Below are 17,790 nucleotides of genomic sequence, written 5' to 3'. Positions count from 1 at the left end.
CACTGGACGCCTGAACTTATCTAGGCCTTATGAGCTGTAAGGGAGAACCGGCTGGTCCGGACATTAAACGGACTGTGTAATGTGCATGTGTGAACACAGCAGGTGACTGACGCTGCCTCGATGTGCTGTAAACAAAACGCCAGCGCTGTGAAATTCCTCACCTAAATCAGTATTTTCAGTGAGTGAGAACATGTCTGACATGAGCGTCTCCTGCTGTGTGCCAACTTATCAGAGCGGCCAGGAGTGGGAGACAGTCGATCTGCATTCGCTGCAGCAGAGTTAGGAGCATCGAACTAGTGGAAAATGGCACATTTCTTATTTAATGTCTCTTTTTGATTGAAGCTGAGCCCAAAGCTTCACAGCAGAGCTTCACTTCCTCCACTCCAATCACAATGAGCGCTGGGTAAACTTCTCATGCACCTTAAACAGCCCGTGGTGTTAAACTCACTGTTTTCGACCGACTAAACAAACTGCAGCGTCACTGAGAGTAAAACGTGCTCCCTCCCACTTCTTCACACAGTCAGGATATAAAACATGTCCCGCTTCTCAGTAAATCATTGGAAATCTTCTCACAGCAGTAGGACCATACAGTACGAGCTGACGTAGTCAGTTTTGTGCTGTTGCAGATAAATAATTACATGCATGAGAGGCTTTCCCCTGGTTTCCATCTTGACTAAGATGTGTGTGTGTGTGTGTGTGTGTGTGTGTGTGTGTGTGTGTGTGCGTGCGTGCGGACGCAGGAATCATGTCTGCTTTCATTTCTACTGTTCTGTACAAGCCCCCGAGTGTAACAGTTTAATTTTTGTTTGCGAGCGCGGGAGAGCGAGAGAGAAAGATCCATGCTATCTGTCTTTGAGCGTTTTAATTACGGCTGTTAATTGAGCTGTTAAGCCAACCTCGGTCTTGATTACACATCCTCTAACTGCTCTCTGGGCAGCGCAGCAGGAAGCTGCAGCAGCTCTCACCCTGCATGTGTGTGTGTCGTAATGTGCACAGAGACTCCTCAGGCTTGTTTCAGCTCCAGCGTCACTGCAGCTGATCCTTGACCTTTACTGTGTGGCGAGGTGGAGTAATGGAAAATAGATTTTCCAGCATCAGTGAACAGGGGAACATCTCCGTAACTGAAACACAAATCTGATCGACTCACAAATGTTGTTTAGTTTCACAAGAACGGTACCAATTGTGTCTGGAATTTACTTACTACCGCTATCGTACTCCGCTCGAGCCATTTTCAGACATGCACTGCAATCAAACCATGATGTTTCCATGCTATAAATGGTCATTTTGACAAGGTCTGACAGGCAGCTGCTGTCATTCCTAAAGAGTCAAGGAGGGACAGACCCAGTGGATCAAAAGTGATGACACGTGGTTTAATAATCAAAGATTTCACGAGTTATTTTATTGAGTTTTGGTAAATGTGGGTAATTATCTGACATATTCACCAAGTATAGCAGATAAGAAGGTCCTAGGGTACATAACGTTGGTCATTACTGTAACAGAAGGAAAAGTGTAAGAGCAGGTAGAAAGTCTGACGTGCGATCTCCCTGAGAGATGAAATAAAACGTGAGAGATCACGTAGAAACAAACCAAGAGACACTTTTGGTTCAGTACGCACTAAGCTCAGCGCTCCGTCATCCTCCACCAACAGCGCATGTTGACGTCCGTGAATCTGTTGTGATCCACATGATCTAGTGTCTGTCTGAGAGCTGGAGGGAAACACTATTGGAACTTGAAACAATAATCCTCCAGGGGAAAGCATCCAACTTGAGGGTGGACAGTCTCCTGGACACCTCACACCCAACACCTCACCCTGCTTCCTCCCTAACTCGCTCACTCGTTGCCTTCCTGAGTCATTTCCACATATTCAGCCACACTTCCCTCTCCCACAGTCTCCGAACATTTGCCCCCACCTCACCATCATCTCCATCCATTCCCTGTCTTTATCTCTGGCCCTCTTACTCAATCATTCAACTATCCACAAACCATCTGATTTCAACAGCAGATTGTCTTGTTTCGTCCTCCCTCTGTCCGTCTACTCTGTTCCAGCTTCTCCTCTCCAACACAAACATGGCCGTCTGTATCCGAGCCCCTCCAGAGTTTTACGACGGAGGCTGATAAACACTCAAATGGCTCGTCCTCATCTGTCAGTCCGGGCGCTTGACGTGGGCAAAACAACTTTTCTAAAGTCAACATAATCTCTGCCTCAATATTCACAGTGTCAGGAGGCGACACAGAGAAACAAATTATGGTGTGAAGGGTGTTTTCTTTTCTGTTACATTTTCTCGCCCCAGAGCGACATAATGTGTATGTGAACTCAATTAATGCTGGGTGGATAGTTCAGCTGTCAGCTGGACGTGCTGAAAACACACTGAGGCGTCAATATGCACACTCCCAGATACACGCTGGTGTGCAAACAGAGACCTGAGCATTCACACATGGTCAGAAATAGAAAAAGCAAAAATGGTGCATTTATTTACAAATGAAACGGGAATTAAAATAATTATTAAGAGAACAAAAAGGGAAACTAGTCAAACACTGTGGAGCCTTTAATCTCCTACAGTAGAGTGAAGGACGGATCTGCGTCAAACTGGAACATCCCTCACTGCAGCAGTGTCCTGTGTTTGTCAGACCATGAAGAATGTGTTATTACCCACCCGCTTAAAGTTGATTTGAAGATTTTAGTGCGAAAAATTAGGCTCCGAGCTTCTGTTCTGCCCAAAAATCCTGATGATTAAAAACCGTTTAATGGTCCAACGCTACAATTCAGTACTACAGTACTACAGTACAGTACTGCATTACTACATTACAGTAGTACATTACTATACTACATTACAGTACTACAGTACAGTACTACAGTACTGCATTACTACATTACAGTAGTACATTACTATACTACATTACAGTACTACATTACTACATTACAGTACTACACTACAGTACTACATTACTACATTACAGTAGTACATTACTATACTACATTACAGTACTACATTACTACATTACAGTACTACACTACAGTACTACATTACTACATTACAGTACTGCATTATTACATTCATACGTTACTACATTACAGTACTACACTACAGTACTACATTACTACATTACAGTACTACATTACTACATTACTACGTTACTACATTACTACATTACAGTACTACATTACAGTACTACATTACAGTACTACATTGCTACATTAATACGTTACTACATTACAGTACTACACTACAGTACTACATTACTACATTACAGTACTACTACATTACTACATTACTACGTTACTATATTACAGTACTACATTACTACATTACTACGTCACTACATTACAGTACTACAATACATTACTACATTACAGTACTACAATACAGTACTACATTACTACGTTACTACATAACAGTACTACACTACAGTACTACATTACTACATTACAGTACTGCATTACTACATTAATACGTTACTACATTACAGGACTGCATTACAGTACTACATTACAGTACTACATTACTACATTAATACGTTACTACATTACAGTACTACACTACAGTACTACATTACTACATTACAGTAGTACATCACTACATTACTACGTTACTACATTACAGTACTACATTACTACATTAATACGTTACTACATTACTACGTCACTACATTACAGTACTACAATCCAGTACTACATTACTACATTACAGTACTACAATACAGTACTACATTACTACGTTACTACATAACAGTACTACACTACAGTACTACATTACTACATTACAGTACTGCATTACTACATTAATACGTTACTACATTACAGGACTGCATTACAGTACTACATTACAGTACTACATTACTACATTAATACGTTACTACATTACAGTACTACACTACAGTACTACATTACTACATTACAGTAGTACATCACTACATTACTACGTTACTACATTACAGTACTACATTACTACATTAATACGTTACTACATTACTACGTCACTACATTACAGTACTACAATCCAGTACTACATTACTACATTACAGTACTACAATACAGTACTACATTACTACGTTACTACATTACAGTACTACACTACAGTACTACATTACTACATTACTAGATTTGACGTTTCCATCCTTCAGTTGTAAATTGTATTCATTTCCGCTACTGGTCGCTGCTGTTTTGTGTTTTGTCTTCTGACGTCTGTCTGCACTTTTTCTTTGTGTTCTTGCACTGTTTGCACAGGATGCACTTTATGTGTTTTGCTAGGACAACTTAGCAGTCCTCAGCCCCATGTTTGTCTTGTTGCCGTTTTATGTAGCACCATGGTTCTGGAGAAACGTTGTCTCATTTCACTATGTACTGCTTCAGCTATATGTGGTTGGAATGACAATAAAGCTTCTTGACTTGACTTGACTACAGTACTGCATTACTACATTACAGTAGTACATTACTATACTACATTACAGTACTACAGTACAGTACTACAGTACTGCTTTACTACATTACAGTAGTACATTACTATACTAGATTACAGTACTACATTACTACATTACAGTACTACACTACAGTACTACATTACTACATTACAGTAGTACATTACTATACTACATTACAGTACTACATTACTACATTACAGTACTACACTACAGTACTACATTACTACATTACAGTACTGCATTATTACATTCATACGTTACTACATTACAGTACTACACTACAGTACTACATTACTACATTACAGTACTACATTACTACATTACTACATTACTACATTACTACATTACAGTACTACATTACAGTACTACATTACAGTACTACATTGCTACATTAATACGTTACTACATTACAGTACTACACTACAGTACTACATTACTACATTACAGTACTACTACATTACTAAATTACTACGTTACTATATTACAGTACTACATTACTACATTACTACGTCACTACATTACAGTACTACAATACAGTACTACATTACTACATTACAGTACTACAATACAGTACTACATTACTACGTTACTACATAACAGTACTGCATTACAGTACTACATGACTACATTACAGTACTACATTACTACGTTACTACATTATTATGTTACTACATTACAGTACTACACTACAGTACTACATTACTACATTACAGTACTACATTACTACATTAATACGTTACTACATTACTACGTTACTACATTACAGTACTACATTACTACAATACAGTACTACATTACTACATTACAGTACTACAATACAGTACTACATTACTACGTTACTACATTACAGTACTACACTACAGTACTACATTACTACATTACAGTACTACATTACTACGTTACTACATGACTACATTACAGTACTACATTACTACGTTACTACATTACTACATTACAGTACTACATTACTACATTAATACGTTACTACATTACTACATTACAGTACTACAATACAGTACTACATTACTACGTTACTACATTACAGTACTACACTACAGTACTACATTACTACATTACAGTACTACATTACTACGTTACTACATGACTACATTACAGTACTACATTACAGTACTACATTACTACATTAATACGTTACTACATTACTACGTTACTACATTACTACATTACAGTACTACATCACAGTACTACATTACTACATTAATACGTTACTACATTACTACGTTACTACATTACTACAATACAGTACTACATTACTACATTACAGTACTACAATACCGTACTACATTACTACGTTACTACATTACAGTACTACACTACAGTACTACATTACTACATTACAGTACTACATTACTACGTTACTACATGACTACATTACAGTACTACATTACTACGTTACTACATTACTACATTACAGTACTACATTAATACGTTACTACATTACTATGTTACTACATGACTACATTACAGTACTACATTACTACGTTACTACATTACTACATTACAGTACTACATTAATACGTTACTACATTACTACGTTACTACATTACTACATTACAGTACTACATTACAGTACTACATCACAGTACTGCATTACGTTCACACGTTTTCAGCAGTAATTATAATTTATGTTCAACGTGTTTGGAAAAAAGAAATCAGTGATTTTACTAAAGCCAGACTTTAGGTAGGAGGTGGTCTGTGGCACCGCTTTACCATTTGCAGTCCACGTCACCTCACTGAGCCTAAAGAAACAGTTTGAGTTTACTAGCTAGTCTTAATACGACATTAAGGTGCATGAACATACATTTAAATATATCCTGGCCCGTTCAGCTCTCCACAGTGTCGCACCCTAAGCGTGACTATACTAAGAAATGAGGGCATGCAGGGCTCCGATGCACTTCAACGTTCACCTGAGATTCAACAAAACTAGTCCCACGACACTAAACTGACTTGGTGTCTTCCTAATACTATATGGATACTGATTCTCTACCAGTCTAGGGAACAAGTGAAATGTTTCATGAGTATCAGGTCACCACCTGTTAGAACCAACTAGCATTTCTAGAAAACCAATGACCTGGTTTCCTGTCCAGTTTAGTCAGGTGAAGCCTGGGGCCAGGTTCATAATAGATAGATATATAGACTGTGAATTCAGCTTTTCAGGTTTCATATCGATGTCTTAATATGTTAACATGGCAGCCACATCAAACCATTCCGCTCTTCTCACTCCAGCAGAAAGTGATGTATTTTATTTGGAATACTATAAATAAAGAATTTACAGCAGTATAACATCTTAACACAGTAGAGACCTGTGAAGAGACTCAGATAAGAGGGGTCTCTGCCTTCAGTGCAGCTCCGTGGGAGTTGAGTTCAGATGACTGACTTGGCGTCGTCACCCTGAACATCTCTGATTTGGCCATATGTTTAGACTCATTGTGCTGCTGAGTGATGAACCACAGTCCAGTGGGTTCTGATGCATTTGGCTGAATCTGAGCACAGAAAACATCTCTGCATTCATCCTGTTGCTTCAGTCAGCAGTGAAATCAATAAATGCTAGTGTGCCAGTTCCGTTGGCAGCAATTCATGTCTAAGCCATAAGAGAAGCAGCGCCGTGTTTGACAGATGGTGGCCTCAAAAATTCCTCTATCTTCCAAACTGTTATTTCTGTACTGAACCTATTGCATTAAAGCTGATACCTGGTAATTTAATATTGTATCTAATATTTTATTTCAGATGAAGCACTTCACCAACGACTGGCCCAACACCAGAGACCAATTTAAAATATCATGTAGTGTGTTTGGGAACAAGAGGCAGCCACAGCACCTTAATGCAGACATGAGGCTGAGAGTAAAATCAGCAAGAGTTACAGTCTAAGTCTAAGCAAAGTTCATCACCGGGAAGTCATATCCAATCCAAAAAGGAAGGTGGAGTCTGAAAATCCAATGAAAGACACAGAACAGTACACAGGAACAGCAAACAGGAGAACTCAACCAAAGCAAAGACTGAAACCTGGTAGAAAACAAACGGGTACAGAAAACCTACCAAACGAAGACCGTCAGGGAGCAGGAGAAAGTGATCTACAGATACTGCCGAGCGATGGCACAAAATGGAACCCAGGCGTGTGGATTGGTGGAGCAGTGTCAGGTGGTCAAACTGGAGGGAAAACTGGACAGGTGAGTCAGGTACAGAGAGGCAGAGCGAGGGCACCTGGTGGCAGGGCTGAGGAACTGGCACTGGGTGTGAGAACTGTGTGATTGTTATTCGAAGAGCGTGTTTTTGGGCCAAGACAAAGACGTTCTGTGATTATAGTAATTCTAAAGTCTGACTGACAGCTGATCTACAGCTGAGGTGGCCTCAGCATCCAGCATCACTGCAGACGATGGTTCAGAGGGAGCACATCTCATGTCTCTAAACTAAAATTTTAGTTTAGAGACATAAGTTTTCCTTTCCCCGTTGCAACTCTCCATGCATCTTTAATTTAGGAGGAAATGCAAGAAAAGACACAACAGGGAGGCAATTAAGGAAGGTACCTACAGTGTCTGCATAGAAATCATTTCAGTTGTCCATCTCATGTTCATCCAATTAATGAACCGATGGTAATTATTTATTACCTACTTTAATCAGTCCAGCTGTCTACACAAGACGGATGTCTCACACTGAACTTGTGTTGTGAACCGCATATTTTATTTTCCTGCATTATACATGTGTGAAGGCTATGATAGTGTGATGGGCTTTTCCAAATGACACGAGGGTTCACACACCGCTGTGGTCAACTCACTGACCAGGAGGCTTCATGAAGCTTTACACCCAAGATGTTCATGGAAGTAGTGGACAGAGTTGCAGATGCTTCAACACACATCAGCAAACCTTTGGAAATGATAACATGAGATATGAAAGTTTGTTTAAAAATAGGTCCAAAGTTGTTGTTTGCACAGTTTCATATTCAGGCTCAAAGTGATAGAACTGAGTTAAGTACCTGTCACTTACACCACTTTTCTGTGACTTCCTTCTGTGCATGATGATAATTATGTATGACTCAAAAATGCCTGTAAGCTTTAGATGGAGATATTGTGAGTGCTCTTATTAGCAATAATACAGCACAGTGTCTGTGAAAAATGCAGCCAGGTGGTGTGTGGTCACTGCAGAGTCTTCTATCCTGCAGAAGGGTCCTTGAGCACAAGGTTCTGCCAGCTTCAGATAACCCCGCAGCTGGTGACTCGACGTTCTGGTGGAGGCAGCCAAGAGAGAAGAGAATGAGTCCATTAAATGTATCATCACTTTGATTCTGAGGTGATGTATTTCCAGGCCGTCACCGAACAAACAGAATATATTGATTTAAGCAGAAAATGGGAACTAAGTAAATAATTAGGAAGTAAATCTAATATTCTTCTACAGTATGATCGCACTGTTTAAACAAGCAGAAGAAGCATCTAAAAGGTTACTGTACAATGGGGAAGTGGCACTTTGAACGAGCCTACAGTACAATATTAATTCACCAAGTCCAAATAGAGACGTAGCGTTAATACCTCTGTCAGCTCTTCTTGGAAGAAAGAAAACCTCCATTCAGATAAGAAAAAGGTTTTTTTCAATGGAGTATAACAAATCTTCGTTTTAAATAAAAATTGCCTCATTAAACTTCCTGGACGTGTCCTGTTCTCTGAACTCAGCACAATGTTTCTGTGCTGAGTGGCTGGGGTGATGACACATGCTGGAGCCTCTCACTGCAATTAAAAGTCCTGATCTATGAATGGATGCATGTAAAAGAAAACATTTGAAAGACTTTGAGTTGTGAATTGAATTAAAGATGTGTCACCCACTGAACATAATGAAACATGCTACAAAAGTCTGAAATCTTTTTTTGAAAGCTTCTCTTCAAGGTGACCTAGTGGCATAACGAGGTTTCCATCAAGACTCTCATTTATCTTGTTCATGAGCTGAGTGTTGACAGAAAGAAAAAACATTGTTACTGCTCGACAGCACAGTAACACAGCAAACAGGTCTTTTAAAAAGAATATTAAATGGATGGGAGTCAGAACGGTTGTTGGCAAACCTTAAGCACAGTTGAGATGATCGACAAACCTTATCTCTGCCTGAAACTTTTTAATACGCCTGCACCAAAAGATCAAGCTCCTGTCCTAGAAAAATGAAGCAGGAGAAAGTAACACGCCATCATCCAGCAGTTTTGTGACAACTGAGGCATAAATCAAGGCTTCTATCTCCAGCCAGCCGTTAATTCTGGTAACAACAGAATGAAATGAGGTCTTCCACAGCCCCAGAAATACTGAAGCGAAAAGCTTGTTGCCGTCTTTTAGCCAACAAAATGAAAAGGAAACTCTGAAAACTAAAGGCCTCTCTTGCAGTGACTAATACCAGTGTTCATGAGTCCACATTCAGGAGGACATCAAATGAGTTGCAAAGCCACTATTAGCATTATCTAAACAGACAGTTTGCTCACTGCCACGTGGAGAAACTGCCTCTGCACCAGGACAATGTGCCATGTTGGTTGGAGGATTGAATTCAGAGGTGTAAAAATCAATTCAGGAAAGTGTTAAAGTATCGGTCCCTGATCTGAAATAAATTGAATGGCTCAGTCGAAGACGTCCCCTTAATCCTTAGACACCAAGCTGACATCAAAGGACACGTGGCAACGAAGGTCAACTGCTGCTTTACCTTATGTTGACTTCATCTGCGTTGAGTTTATGGCACTTAAACAGGTTCTATTCCTGTGTTCAAGCACCACTAGACTGCAGCCAACCAACATGTACATTCTGTGGCTCCATGAGAAGAAATAACTCTTCATACCAGCGGGTGGCGGCAGTCTATGCTGCATGTATTCACCAAAACAAAGCAGCGATTCTTCAGCATTATCCCACCACAAACTGTTTGGGTTTCTTCATTCCAGGAGACCGTGTCATTAAATATTGAGAAGACCCTTCGGCGTGGCATCTTTGGCTCCTTTGGTTTCGTCACTTCCATTTCTCTTCTTGTGCAGTGATTTCCTAATCGAAGATTTAAAAAGAATTTACTTCAATTATTTAAAGTTTCTATATGATTAAAGTAAAGTTCACACATGTGGTCGACCACTGTGTTCTAAGTTAATTGAGTTCATTTTGGAATCCACCACCCTATTTTTCTGTTAGTGTGGATTTTTTTTTTGCTGTACAACTCCAGTTATTGTGTTATAAATTCTCCCTATGAATAAAAAAGGAAATTTAATTTTGTCAAAAGATCTTTACCATGTTACAGCTTCTGTTACATTTGGGGAAATCCATGCTAGCTGTCCCCTTTCCAGTCTTATTCCAAGCTGAACTAACCGGCAGCTGCCTGCAATACAGACATGACAGTAGTATTGATTATAACATCTAATTCTTGGCCAGAAATCAAACAAGTATATTTCCTAAATTGTGTAACTAGCACCTGTCGCTGGCGGATCAATTATCCCACTGCTTTTATTGTATTTACTCAATTACAACACAAAGTCTCAATAAAATGACCACATGCTGTATAACCAGCCATTATGAGTTGTCAATACACAATTAAACATGACAAACATCAGGTGAGGATTCCTATAGAAGCCCAGCACTCAGTTAAATAATGTTCCATGTCAAGCGATAGAGCAACAACAAATACTTCTTTTCCCTGTTGCACAAAATCCAATTTGCCATGAAATGAATTCAAACAGCAAAGATGCTCACAGTGTCCTACAAGTTGTACTGTCAGTTTTCTTGAATATCTTAGTTATGTGTTTAAAGATTTGCAGTATATGAGAAATCTGATTTCATTGTGTTTACTGGAGACATATTTTAATGCCAGACATAAACACGTGCCCTCTGAATTATATCTGCTCACAGCACTGATACGAGTCGCATGTTAATGTCGGTTCATATTAAAAGTGTCTTTTGTCTCTCTCTGTTTACATCCCAACAAGGCAGGAAGCCTTGGTGGATATCAGTCTAATGGCTCCCGGCGGCCTCGCACACTTCACCCACTCGTTTTCTCTCCCTTTATATTTTCGTTCTCTTCTCTTTACAGCCCAACAGTGCAGCAGGGCTCGCTGAGTATCAGGCTGTAATTAAAAAGTTTACCATTCTCTCTCAGTCTGGAGCCTTCCTTCTGAAGATTTGTCACGGTCAAGTTCAAAGAGCTAATTAGTTTTACGGTGACAGAGCAATTAAAAACATATTTATTGTTTAAATGTTTGTCTTGTATTATATTCTGCATCCTTGCTGTTGCATAAGGGTCCTGCAAAACTCATTATCATTGGGGAGAAAGTAAAGACGTTTCTCTGTATTTGGATCAGTAACAGTTTTCTGCAGCTTCCAGTAGGTTCTGTTTACTTCTGCTGTTCTTTACTCAGAGAGCAGAGAAAGAGATCTGACACTGCTACAACAGAGAGACTGTGAGCTTGAAACTAAAACAGGATTACACCCAAGACTTCAAAATCTCAGACTGGACCTCTGACACCCTGAGATATTTAGTTACAGACTGTTTCCCTTAGTTTCTTACAGGTTTGACTATTTCCCCTGGCTGCTGTCCAAAGGAGGAGTTGGCAGAGCATGGTGGCCAAGAGGTAACGTGCTACAGCAACAAGACTATTCAGTTGATTCTCAGGTCTGCACCCAGAGGAACGACTGAAAGGTTCATTAGAGACAGAGGGTGTCTGGTCATCCACAATGAAGGAATAGAGCTCACGTGTCCCTGTTTATATCATAAATACCCCCCTGGACTAGAGAGAAGTAGAGGACCTTTGGACTTTAAGATGAGAACCACAGACGGGCAGCGAAGTCAGGAAACATATTGGAAATAAGAAGAGCACATCAGTTATGAGATTTTATAAAGCTTAATGTGAGCACAGGCTAGTTAGGTAAACAAGGTGAGTTCATTTCAAGTTAATTTCTGTTATTGAACTTTATCGAGACAAACACAAAGCCCACTGCTAATTAGCCCTGCACACTTCTATTGATCCTTTCTCTCAAAATACCACTGTCTGCTTGTTTAAAGGGCAGAAACAATGACCGGTATTCATAGTCCAACAGCGTCAGCAGCCTCATCTCACTGTTTTGTCTGCAGACAACTGCAGTGTAACTATAAAACTGTGGCTTTCTCTCTAATGCAGGTGGAGATACACATTTGACCAGAGGGCTCGCTCACACATTTGAATCAGGACTCAGCAGTGGCTCGAACTGAGAGACAGCATGCAACAGTTCCATTAGTTCTTTTAAGGACTGCATTATGATGAATACAGTATGTCCTTTAAAGAACCCCTTAACACACTATTTCCACATTATTAACCAATGACCACTGACTGACTATTACTACTTCATGTTGCCCTGTACTTTTAGCAGAGTGACTTCATACATTTTAAACCCTCGACAGAATTTAATCACAGTCACAAAATGTCCAATCTACAACATCCTGTGAATTCAGCAGGTAAAGGATCTGAAGAGAACAGTGGGTGTTCGCTTACAGTCAGTTTACTTTACACGGCATCAGAACGTTTAGGAAATATTTAGCATCTGTTGTTGTAACTGGGTTATTTACAGTATATAATGCATTGCTTCTAATGATGTGACTGGCTCTAGTTCAAGGTGCACCACAGTGCTTTCGTCACCTTTCTCCTCCTGTAGGCTGTACTCAGAGACTACCCCTCACCAAACAAGCTATTTCCCCAAGTGAGAACAAGTCTCACCTGGACTATCTCCTGTTGTATGATGATGTACATACATAACATAATATAACAACAACTTTAGCGTGACAACAAGTCAAGATTGACTATGAGCCAAAGAAAGTGAAAAACTTCAGTGTTTGTCGTTCATGCTGAATTCCCCTTGAGAAAAATACTCCTGCATCAGTAGAACTTAACCTTTCTGAAATAATGCATGTGTGCAAACACGAGAGCCGAACATTCAGAGATTCAGGACAGAGATGTCCTTCACAGATCATAAAGTGACTGAATGAAACATTAGTGGCAACAATGCCCTTTAAACAGACGTTTGCCCTTTTCACATCGTTTAGTTGTTATTTAGTCATGCGTGAATGTGATTATTGTTCCCTTGTGTGAATGCAGCTACTGTGTTAGTGCTGTACAGTAGGTGATTCATGTGAATCCCTCCACTGCACTCTGGGGGAGAAAGAATGAAGCTGTTTCTGCTCAGAAACAGCAAGTGCACAGAAAATATTGGCACCTCGCAGAGGGTGAAAATACCAACATCACATGAAGCTTTGTGTCAGCACAAACTAAAGTGACAAACCACAATAGTTGAAGTAGTTTACAAAAAGCCAGTAGATTGACTGCTAATGGTCTGTGAGGCCTCCTGCCAGCTTCAGTGGGGAATAAGTGTGATTTTATTATTGGGGAAATTTGTTTTTCTGATTGTGTTTCAAAAAATATTAGACATTTATGTCATACTGAAACGTTGCAGAAAAATAATGCACACACCAGAGGGAGGAATAATACAGGCTAAAGACAAAATAGTTCAAATCAAACTGTTGGTATTTCAACTTAGCGCCTGTTGACCTGCTAGCTCCTGCAGTTCATGCCTACAGTGTCACCCCAGTATTTGCTTTCTTGCCTGTTTTTGCTATGACTGCATCATCAGCATAGAAACACACGGAGAGCAGCGATTTTTCTGTACACTCCCACACAACACGGAGGAGAGGCCTAATAATCCACTAGTGATCCCACCTGTACACGGCCCCTGAATGCAGTTGAACCCTTTTCAGAAGTGAACAAAAACCTTTTCTTACAGTTGAAGGAGAAAATATTTCTAAACGGTGGTGGCTGGCAGAAAAGTGGAGACAGACATGGTGAAGCCAGCTTTTTAGAACTACAGCCACTTCCATCTCTTAGGTGCAGCCAGACACTTGCGATGAGCCAGTCGGGCTCCACCTGTCTGGTGGACAATGAATACAAACTGTAAACTCTGCCGAGGTCGCTGCACCTGGTGTTTATCTATGCTCACAACAGCACAGTTCTCTCTACATGTCTCCTCTGTTCACTAGTTTCTATTCTTGCTGTGTGATGAGGCAGGATAACACAGTGTTTCAGCCTTGTTTAGTGATTAATTCACATTTCAAACTTTTATTATTTTTCAGTAATCATCCAACTATATAATGGAAAGTAATCAGAGCTGGTTCTAGAGTAGCCAAAATAGTCTGTGGACCTGATGGAGATTGCTCAGCATTAGGTCAAAGTGTGAGAACAATGAAATGCTGAACCACATTGTAAATTTCTAAATACACCCCCACCTGCTGTGCACACGTTACACTGAGATTAGATCTAAAAGTTCTAGATGTTTCATAAACTTGAAACTATCTTGGCTTAAAAACAACAAGAGTAATAATTGACCTTGTTTGCAGTTGGAGGTGTCAACGGTTTTACCGACATCACTTTTATAGTCATGGTCTACGGGGAAAATGCTTTTTAGGCCACAGGGGAATTTCCTTTTTGTTTGCACAGTTAGAGACGGAAATAGTTCTCATCAAGGCTGACTCTCTGCACAGTGTGCAGCTCTCTGCGTGCTTTGAACTAGAAAAGCAACTGAAATGGAACAAGTGTATGGACGGAGCTGTGTGGAAGCTGCTTTCACCGCTATCCAAAGCCACAGGGTGACCTTTGGCTTCAAAATTCATTTTCATTGGGAAATATCAAACCACACAGAGCTCTGTAGGATCACATTAGTGTCACTTGTTCTGACGTTTAGACCTCATCTAATTTAGAGTGGGGTCAAAGAGAAGGTAAAGTCACTTGCTTTGGATCTTTAAGCACAGGTAAGATTCCAATAAGACACAATAAATGCGGGTTTAACATTTTCCATAGTCACAGCTCCAATGAAGCTGTTTTGCATTACACAGGCTTCATTCCTCTCCATGCAGCCCTTCAGATAACATTCTTTAAAGAAAAGAAAACCCTGTTTACTTACTCTTCTCTCAAGTGAGTCATGGGGCAGAGAGAGCCAGAGTCAATACGTCACTCAGATGTTTGGACTTCCTATTCCTATAATCCAAGACAGAGTTGTGTCTGAGAGGGAGGCGCCGTGTGTGAGGATGCAGAAGAAGAAAAAGACATTTTCTGCTGCTAAAGTCATTGTGAAAGAGATGCTTGACCTTGAAGTGTCCTCAGTTAGTCAGTTGATAGAGATTATTACTATCGATGAGAGTTTAGTAGGAAGAACATTTAATTTCCTTGTGTCCCATACTGATGCACATCAATTTGACACAGGCCAAGAGCTTTAATGACACATACGATTCATATTTTTTGCAGAGTATCTGTAGCTCAAGGTTAGCCTCCGCTCGGCGAAACCTGTCTAATGAGACAACCGGCCAAAGCCCATTTTCCAGGCCTCCAGCTGCTCAGAAAAACAGATCAAACACTCCCTCTCTGGAGCCTGGCCTCGCCACCATAAGCCGCAGAAAAGCGAGGAGTGCGGCTCAATCTGTGGTGGCACCGGTTCACTCGGCTGATAACGCGGCAAACAAGAGAGGAGGCATGGCCCAGCGTGACCCCAAACCGTGGCTCAGCAAGTGGGGTGGATAAAAATGTTCAAATTAAAGTACCCTGAAGAAAATGTAAGTTTGTGCTGAGTTCTGCAGCTGAAATGGGCTCATTTGTTGGTTTTAATGGATCAAACCGTTGACTTTTGGTGACAGGTGACTTCCCTGAACAGCTGCTGCAGCTCTTTGCGGTCTGGGTACGATCGTGGGTTTGATTTCCATTTAACACTAGAAGGCCTGGATTTAAACCTCCTTCTGCATTTGTGACTCTTAAAAAATAGAAGCAGGCAGTTCAGATGATTTCTTTTGGAATAAAAAGCCTCATTAACCCCCGACAAAAAGCTTCAGGGCAGTTTTCTGTTAAACTAAAGAACTTTTCCTTCAGTGGTTTTTATTTGCACGTCGACTGCTTTTATGCTCAGAGACAAAAGGAATCCAAACTGTGTGGAAACCAATCTCACACATACGATTACTCATGTTCCCCCCAAACGACAGAACACATGAAGATGACGAAGACGTCAGAGAAATGTGGAAACTGGAAAAAACAACTCGACTTTCTTATGACTTACTGTGTAGATTAAATCCATTATCTGTGATGGATGTTCCAGTTCTGTATGGATCAACACTGATACGATCAGGTGGCACAACAGGATTAGAAGTAACATCAAACATAACGTTTTCAATAGAGCATTTTATCTCTAAAATGAAACCTGATAGTGATAGAAAATCCACTAAACTAAACTGACCCAGAAATATGAGCCTCACACAGCATGTATATATTTAGATGATATATTAGATATACATTTAAACCATTTCTAAAATGTTTGTGCTGTGTTTTTAAAATTCTATTAATTCAGTCTTAAGTCTTCTACCTGAAGATGTGAATGATTCGTTTTATTTCATAAACAGCATGTGTGCTGGCACACAGACGGAGCTGCTGACTGTCGTCCCAGCGGGAACAGAATATATGAACGCTATTAAGTATGGGGACAAAACCGCCAGCGTGCATTGCTGATTTCACTGGCATAAACAGATGCACACTGGTGAGTTTGGCCAAGAAATCAGCGCCAGTCTTCAGAGCTGTCCCAGTGCACTCTGTTCTGGCACAAACACAGTGGCTCATGGAGCCGTGTTCATAAATGCTGGATGTTGTCTGTAGTAGAGTGTTTAACGGCTGGATGATGATGAAAAAACAGCTGATTAAAAACACACTAAGACCTCAGCGTCTAATGTGCTGAACGAGTATGGTTCTGTTAAAACTTCTGTGTTACCTCTGCTGTCCTCGCTCTACCCCTGGATGTGCTGTAACAGAAATGTTTGTGAAGCAGATAAAAAGGAATTTAGTCCAGTGAATCTTGGCCCGAGGAACCAGATGACTTCCTGTTACTTTTAGGATTAAATGTTTCTCTTTTTTTAATCGGCGGCTGTCAAATTTAGATCTAAGTCGTGTTTTCCTCACATTGCCTGAAAGCAGCTTCTGAAGCACTGAAAACTATATTTAGACTTTGTATTGACTTGCTGTAGAGCATCGTGTATTTGTAGTACAGAACATTTACATATGAAGTGGGATTATTCAGGTAAAACACAGAACTGAGACAGGTCACTAGGCTGTGAAGCAGTTTCTGGGTATCAGCCAAACTGTGTTAATACAACAACTTGCTCTGCAGGCCCTAAAACACCAAAGTGCTGCAATATGCAGCTAATTTCTATGGCTGGGACCTGGAAGCAAGAAGAATTTCTGAAAAAAGATATTCGGTATCCAGTTCTCATGAACATCAGCACGTCCTACTGGGATGTGTATTCTGTCCATATTCTGAAGGAAGTCATTTGGACAATAGTGGACAGCTGAGCTCCACGTGCAGT

This window comes from Anabas testudineus, chromosome 14 (assembly GCF_900324465.2).
Source record: "Anabas testudineus chromosome 14, fAnaTes1.2, whole genome shotgun sequence".
NCBI lineage: Eukaryota > Metazoa > Chordata > Actinopteri > Anabantiformes > Anabantidae > Anabas > Anabas testudineus.
Note: the sequence above shows the minus strand (reverse complement) of the source record.